We start from the raw sequence: 7,177 nt of genomic DNA, 5'->3' as shown, positions 1-7,177 counted from the left end.
TTCAAATTAGTTGACCCAGAAGCACTAAGATTGAGGAGATGACTGGCTGCCCCACTATGGCTAAATTTCACATGTCAGCGACAACCCAAATGAAGGACAGATTTCGAGATAGTCTTACTTGCAACAGAAAACAGTATGTTTCACTAAAGAAACAGGGAAATTCCAGCAGAAATAAAAAACCCAGAATCCAGAGGACACCATGCAGAACTCTATATCCCAAGCCACACAAATTGAAACAACCAAAATAAATGTCAAGAGCACAAGGAAAGAAGTGTAACTTAGCAGAGGTTAATGCCTTTTATGCTTTGTTCACATGGCAACTTGTTCTTGGTTAGAGAAAAATGACTGGGGGAGGCAGGCCACAAGGCTTTTCTAATTCACAGTGTGCCACTCACTCAGCCTGACCTTAAGCAATTCTCCCAAGTGGGTTGGCCTTCCTCAGCCAAATGTACATAGAATATATACTCGCACTTGAGTGATAAAAGGGGAGGGGTTATAAGGCCTGTGAAATGCAGCATAATCATTTTTGGAGACCCATTATAACCTCCAGAAATTATAGGGTAATAGTACTTGAAGAGAGGTTCCCATCTACAAGGGGCAGACACTCTCTTTTGGTTTTTGTTGGGTCCGTTGTTACAGAACAGATTGTTTACTGGGTGCATATTCCTGGCAAAGGTTGTGGAGGATTAACTAGCCTGCTGATTGGAGAGCAAACAGTTTAATCCTACTGGAGCACCTGCCATAAAGTGATCTGTGTTCAGCACAGCAGTAACTCCAAACTCATGCTCTCTCTGTCTTCAGCGCAACCCACTCCAGACTCCGTTGGCCTTCTTGATGGGTTACTTTAAGAAGGAGGAACTTAAAAATCCTTTTCCGGTATCACCCAGATCACCAAGAGCCTGGCTACTTTGCCCAGGTATAAAACCTCAACAGCATATGCATTTTTGCGTCACAAAGACACTGTGCCTTCAGTCAATTATCCCCAGCTTTGGCAAAGAGCTTTCATCCTAAGCTAGTCTGTCTGGTGAGTCTCTCCAACAAACTCCAGAGATAGAGCTAGGGCCAGTTGGCTCCCCATCTCCTCCCAGAGCACCACATGAATATTTGAACTGCAGCGTTTTCTTCCCTCACGTGACCTTCCTTCAGCCTGGTCTCCTACTCTCGGCTCTGCCTCGTGTGTGTGTGTGTGTGTGTGTGTGTGTGTGTGCGTGCTGTAAAGCTGAACACAACTAATTTCTACTTACTCAGAGTCTTTGTCGATGATCTCTTGCTGGATGCTCCTTGTAGCACGTGACCTTGGGGGAGGACATCATCATTTCTTTTATGTAAACTTTGCAACTTCTTACTTCCCTACCCACTTCATTCTAGCACAATTATAAATCTAATTATTTTTCCTTTTATTGAAAATAGATTTTTTCTCACATAATATATCCTGATTATAATTTCCCCTTCATACTCCTCCTTCCCAGATCCACCCCTTTCTGTCTCTCAATAGAAAACAAACAGGCTTTTAAGGGATGATAATACAGTAAAATATAATATGATAAAACAAAAGTTAACATACTGGACAAAACAAACAGAAGGAAAAGTCTAAGAGAAGGCACAAGAAACAGAGACACATGCATTCACATAGTCAGGAATCCCATATAAATACTAAACTGGAAGCTATAATGTATACACGGAGGACCTGTAGAATAAAAAGAGAGAAGAAAAAATATAAATGAAATAAAATAAAAATAAAAATTAATAAGATAAATTTCGCAATAACAGAAAAGGAAAAGCCCTGCCACAACTTTGTGAGACAAGAAACCCACAGTGATGATACTGAGTTTGTTTTCTGTTGGCCATCTACTGCTGGGCATGCAGCCTACTCACAGTGACATGTCCTTGAAGGAGACTACATTTCCATTTGCTGGTGGTTATCAACTGGAGATTGCTCCTGGGTTAGGGATGAGGCATGTGTTTCTCCTTCCAGCTTGAGGGCCCGGCGCAGACCTGTGAAGTCCCTGTGCATGCTGCCTCAGTCCCTGTGAGTTCGTGTGTGTGTGTGTCGATCATGTTGACTTGGAGGGCCTTGTTTTCTTAGTGTCCTCCATCCCCTCAGGCTCTTACACTTTCTGTAGCCTCTTCCAAAGTGTTCCCTGGGCCCCGAGGGGAAGGTTTGATGGAGACATCCCATGTATGGCTGAGTGTTCTAAGGTCTCTCTTTCTCTGTCTGCATGACGTCTGGCTGTGGGTTTCTGTATTTGTTCCCATCTAATGTTGAAGGAAGGTTCTCTGATGATGAATGAGCAAGACAGAGATCTGTGAATATAGCAGAATGTCATCAGGGGTCATTTTATTGCTACTCCTCCCTTTTCTAGAACAGTAGTATTTAGTTTCCCCCTAAGACTCTGGGCTATCCAGTCTTAGGCTCTTGGTCACTTGAGCAATGTTGGGTATGGGTTCCATCTTGTGGCATGGGCCTTAAGTCAGATCAGTTATTGTTTGATTACTTCCCCGAACATTTTGCGCTCACTTACTAGCATATTTGCAGGAAGGATACCATTGTTGATCCAAGGGTCTGTTGCTGGGTTGGGGTTGACGTTTCTCCTTCTGTAACATGCAGAGCATGCTCTTGTACCAAAGACACTAGACTGTATAGACGAAGGCTCTCTGCAGACACCAGCTCCACTTCTCCATGCTGAATGAATTGTGTAGAAGTTGTCTTAAGCAATGGGGCCTTGCTATAAGTTTTCTGGAGAGCAACTTATAGCCTTGGCAACAGCCTGCATTATTGGAGGATTCCCATCGGAACCCTTTGGCCAAAACCTCAATTAGATGTCACCAAGTCCCCATACTAGAAGCTTTGTTTGGTGACAAGAAATGACCAGTTGGGGCTCTGCCTTCCTCATTATTTGGCAGTTTCATTTAGATTGTCTTCATACATGTATATATTTTAGGAAGCTTCTACCATACTAGGTTTCCATACTACCCCTCAAATGCCCTTTAATTTTAGCTGTGTCTCTCTGTATCCCTGTGCTTTCTCCCTTATCTCTCCTTTGACCTTCCCCTCCTCACTTGAGCCTTCATCCCTAACTATCTAGTCTATTTCTGTTTCCTAGGGAGGTTTATCTTCCCCCCAACTGCAGTCCTTACTTAACTTTTGTGGTTGTATGCACTGCAGCTTGGTTATCATTGATTTAATAGCTTACATCTGCACATAAGCGAATACATATCATATTTCTCTTTCTGGATCTTGTTTACCTCACTCTGGATGATTTTTTTCTAGTTCCATTATTTACCTGTGAATTTCATGGTTTTTTTTTTTTTGTAGTGGCTGAGGAATACTACATTGATTAATTGTATCACATTTTCTTTATTCATTCTTCTGTTAAAGACATCTAGGTTGTTTCCAATATCTGGCTATTATGAATGCAGTAATAGTGAACATGGTTGAGCAAGTCTCTCTGTGATAGGATGCAATGACCTTTGGGTGTATCCCCAACAGTGGTATAGCTGGATCTTGAGTTGCTGTGGAATGTTCTATATGTTGTGAAGGTGTTGCTCTGGTTGGCTGATAAATAAAAAGCTGATTGGCCAGTAGCCAGGTGGGAAGTTTAGCTGGGGTAAAGAGACAAGGAGAATTCTGGGAAGAGGAAGGCTGAGTCAGGAGGTACCAGCCCACCGTCAAGGGAGCAGCATGTAATGGCACACAGGTAAAGCCATGGAACATGTGGTAACATATAGATTAACAGAAATGGGCCGAGTTTAAATGTAAGAGCTAGCCAATGATAGACATGAGCTAATGGATGAGGAGTTTTAATTAATATAAACCTCTGTGTGTTTATTCGGGGCTGAGCACTTATGGACTGGGTAGGACACAGAAAAACTCCAGCTACATTGAGATCTTGAGGTAGATTGATTCCCACTTTCCTGAGGAACCACCACACTGCTTTCCATAGTGGCTGTACATGTTTGCACTCCCACCAGCAATGGATGAGTGTTCCCCTTACTCCATATCCTTGCCAGCATGAGCTGTCATTTGTTATGTTGATCTTAGCCATTCTGACAGGTGTAAGATGAAATCTCAAAGTAGTTTTAATTTGCATTTCCCTGATGACTAAGGATGGTGAACCGTTCTTAAGGTTTTTCTTAATCAATCGAGTTTACTCATTTGAGAATTCCCAAACTCTGTTTCATGAATTCTTTGCATTGATTTTGTTTGCTTCTATTTTATTGTTGTTTCAAACCCAAGTTTGATTATTTCTTGTCACTTTCCCCTTTGGGGTATGATTTCTTCCTGTTGTAGAACTTTTGGATGTGCTGTTAATTTATGAGTATGAGATCTCTCCATTTTTTTTATGTAGGCACTTAGTACTCTGAATTTGCCTTTTAGAAAGGCCTTCACTGGGTCACATAAGTTTGGGTATGTTGTGTATTAATTTTTATTCAGTTCTAGAAAGTTTTTCTTGATTTCTTTCTTGACCCATTTTCACTCAGTGTTGAGTTGTTTAGCTCAATGAGTTTGAAAGCTTTCTATTGCTGATATCCAGGTTTAGTGACTGCTGCTTAGATAGGATGCAGGGTGATGTTTCAATTTTTTGTTTCTGTTGAGACTTGCTTTGTTTCTGAGTATATGGTTAATTTTGGAGAAAGTTCCATGAGGTGATGAGAAGAAAGTATATTACTTTGTGTTTGGGGAAATTTTCTATAAATACTTGTTTGGTTTATAACATCAGTTAGCTCCAGAATTTTTCTGTTTAGTTTTTGATTGAATGACTTGTTTGTTAGTGATAATGGGGTATTAAACTCTCCCACTCTCAGTGTGAAGGCCAACATGTGATTTAAGCTGTAGCAGTGTTTCTTACATGAACACTTGTGTTTAGTTGCACAGTTATTAAAAATTTCAGTGTCCTCTTGGTGACCTTTTTCTTTGATGAGTATGTAACATCCCTCCCTATCTATTCTGATTAATTTTGGTTTGATGTATATTTTTCATGATATGAAAATGGCTACACCGGCTTTCTTCTTAGGTCCATTTGCTTGGAATATCATTTTCTATCCTTTTATCCTGAAATGTAGTCTGTCTTTGAGGTGTGTTTGTTGGATGCAGCAGGAGTATAGATCTTATTTTTGCATCCATACTGGTAATCTGTATCTTTTTATCATGGAATTGAGTCCACTGATGTTGATAGATATTAATAAGCAGTGTTGATCCCAGGGTTTTTTTTTGCTGTTTTTGTTCTCTCTCTCTCTCTCTCTCTCTCTCTCTCTCTCTCTCTCTCTCTCTCTCTCTCTCCTCTCTTGTCCTCTTTTATTTTGTTGGTTTGGGATTATTCATTCCTTGTGATTTCTTGGCCATGGTTAATCTCTTTGAGTTTCAGCTTTTCCTTTTGAGCCTTCTGTTTTGCTGCATTTATAGACAGATAATGATTACATTTGGTTTTATCATGGAATGCCTTATTTTGTCCATCTATTGAGATTAACAGTTTTGCTGGGTATAGTAGCATGGACTAGCATCTGTGGTCTCTTAGAGTCTGTAGAACATCTGTCTAATCCTTTCTGTCTTTTAGAATCTCTATTGAGAAGTCATGTATTATTTTGATAGGCCTGTCTTTATATGATACTTGGTCTTTTTCCCTTGCAGCTTTTAACATTCTTTCTTTGTTTTGATCATTATTTGCCAAGGGTATTTTATTTTTTGGTCCAGTCTATTTGGTGTTCTGTATTCTTGTACTTTGATAAGCATCCTCTTCTTCTTCTTCTTTTTTATTTTTTTTGGTTTTTCAAGACAGGGTTTCTCTGTGTAGCTTTGCGCCTTTCCTAGAACTCACTCTGTAGACCAGGCTGGCCTCAAACTCACAGAGATCCGCCTGGCTCTGCCTCCCGAGTGCTGGGATTAAAGGCGTGCACCACCACTGCCCGGCAGCATCCTCTTCTTTAGATTAGGGAAAATTTTCTTCTATGGTTTTGTTGAAAATATTTTCTGTGCCTTGACCCACATTTTTTCTCCTTCCTCTATTCCTATTATTCTTAGATTTGGTCTTTTTATAGTGTCCCAGATTTCCTGAATGTTTTGTACTGGGACTTTTTTAGATTTGCATTTTCTTTGACAAAAGTATTTATTTCTTCTATCATATTTCCAATGCCTGAGAGTCTCTCTTCCATCTCTTGTATTTTTTTGATGAGGCTTACCTCTATGGCTCCTGTTCAAGTTCCTAAATTTTTCTTTTCTAGATTCCCCAAGTTTGGATTTTCTGTATTGAGTCTATTTCTACTTTCAGGTCTTGAAAAGTTTTATTCATTTTATTCACTGTTTGTGTTTTCATAGATGTTTTCAAAGGACTTATTCATTTCCTCTTTAAGAACCCCTATCATATTGATAAAAGCTGTTTTAAGGTCTTTTCTTTGTGCTTCAAATATGTTGGACTATCCAGGGCCTGTTATGATAGGGTTGCTGGACTCTAGTGGAGAAATAGTATCCTGGCTGTTATTGATTGGGTTTTATGCTGATATTTAGGCATCTGGGTTTGGGAAGACTGTAATTTTAGGTGCTGATATCTGGACTTGTCTTTGCTGGGTGGCGTTCTGTTGTTTGGCTCCTGCTGCCCACTTTGGTGGTTAGGAGGGTGCAGTGGCTGTGTGTGTTGCCTGGTAGGAAATTCTTCTGGGGTATTTCTTCTCCTGGTAAGTGTGGCCACTAGGAGTTCCAGGCAAAATATGTTCCTAGGTATTGGGAACTGACATTAAGAAATGAACTAGGTGTGTGTGGGTTTCTGAGAGGGCCCACAAGAGGGAGGAAAGCTGGTGCTTCACTAAGATCTGCTTAGTCCCTGGGAATGGGTGCAGAGATTAAGGAGAGTCTGAAGCAGGTGGTCTGCTACAGAGCTGAGGAGGAGACTAGAGGATTGGATTTGGAAGACTGGAGGGAGAGGTGGAGACCTGCAGTTAGCCTACCTGCTTAGCTAGCTGTAATGCCTGCTGGATTTGGAGGCTGGGATATAGCAGTGAGTGGGAGAGAAAGTTTGGAGGGAAAGAGCTGTGTCGCCCACTGGAGATGGGGACAGAGTTGAGGAGGATACTGGAGAGAGAACTTGGAGGAGCTGAGGGAGAAGTGAAGATCTGCACTTAGCTTACCTGTTTCCCTGACTGAGAATTCTTTTCAACGTATCCTGTAAGTTTCAGATTAGTTGTG

This window comes from Peromyscus maniculatus, chromosome 20 (assembly GCF_049852395.1).
Source record: "Peromyscus maniculatus bairdii isolate BWxNUB_F1_BW_parent chromosome 20, HU_Pman_BW_mat_3.1, whole genome shotgun sequence".
Classification (NCBI taxonomy): Eukaryota; Metazoa; Chordata; class Mammalia; order Rodentia; family Cricetidae; genus Peromyscus; species Peromyscus maniculatus.
Note: the sequence above shows the minus strand (reverse complement) of the source record.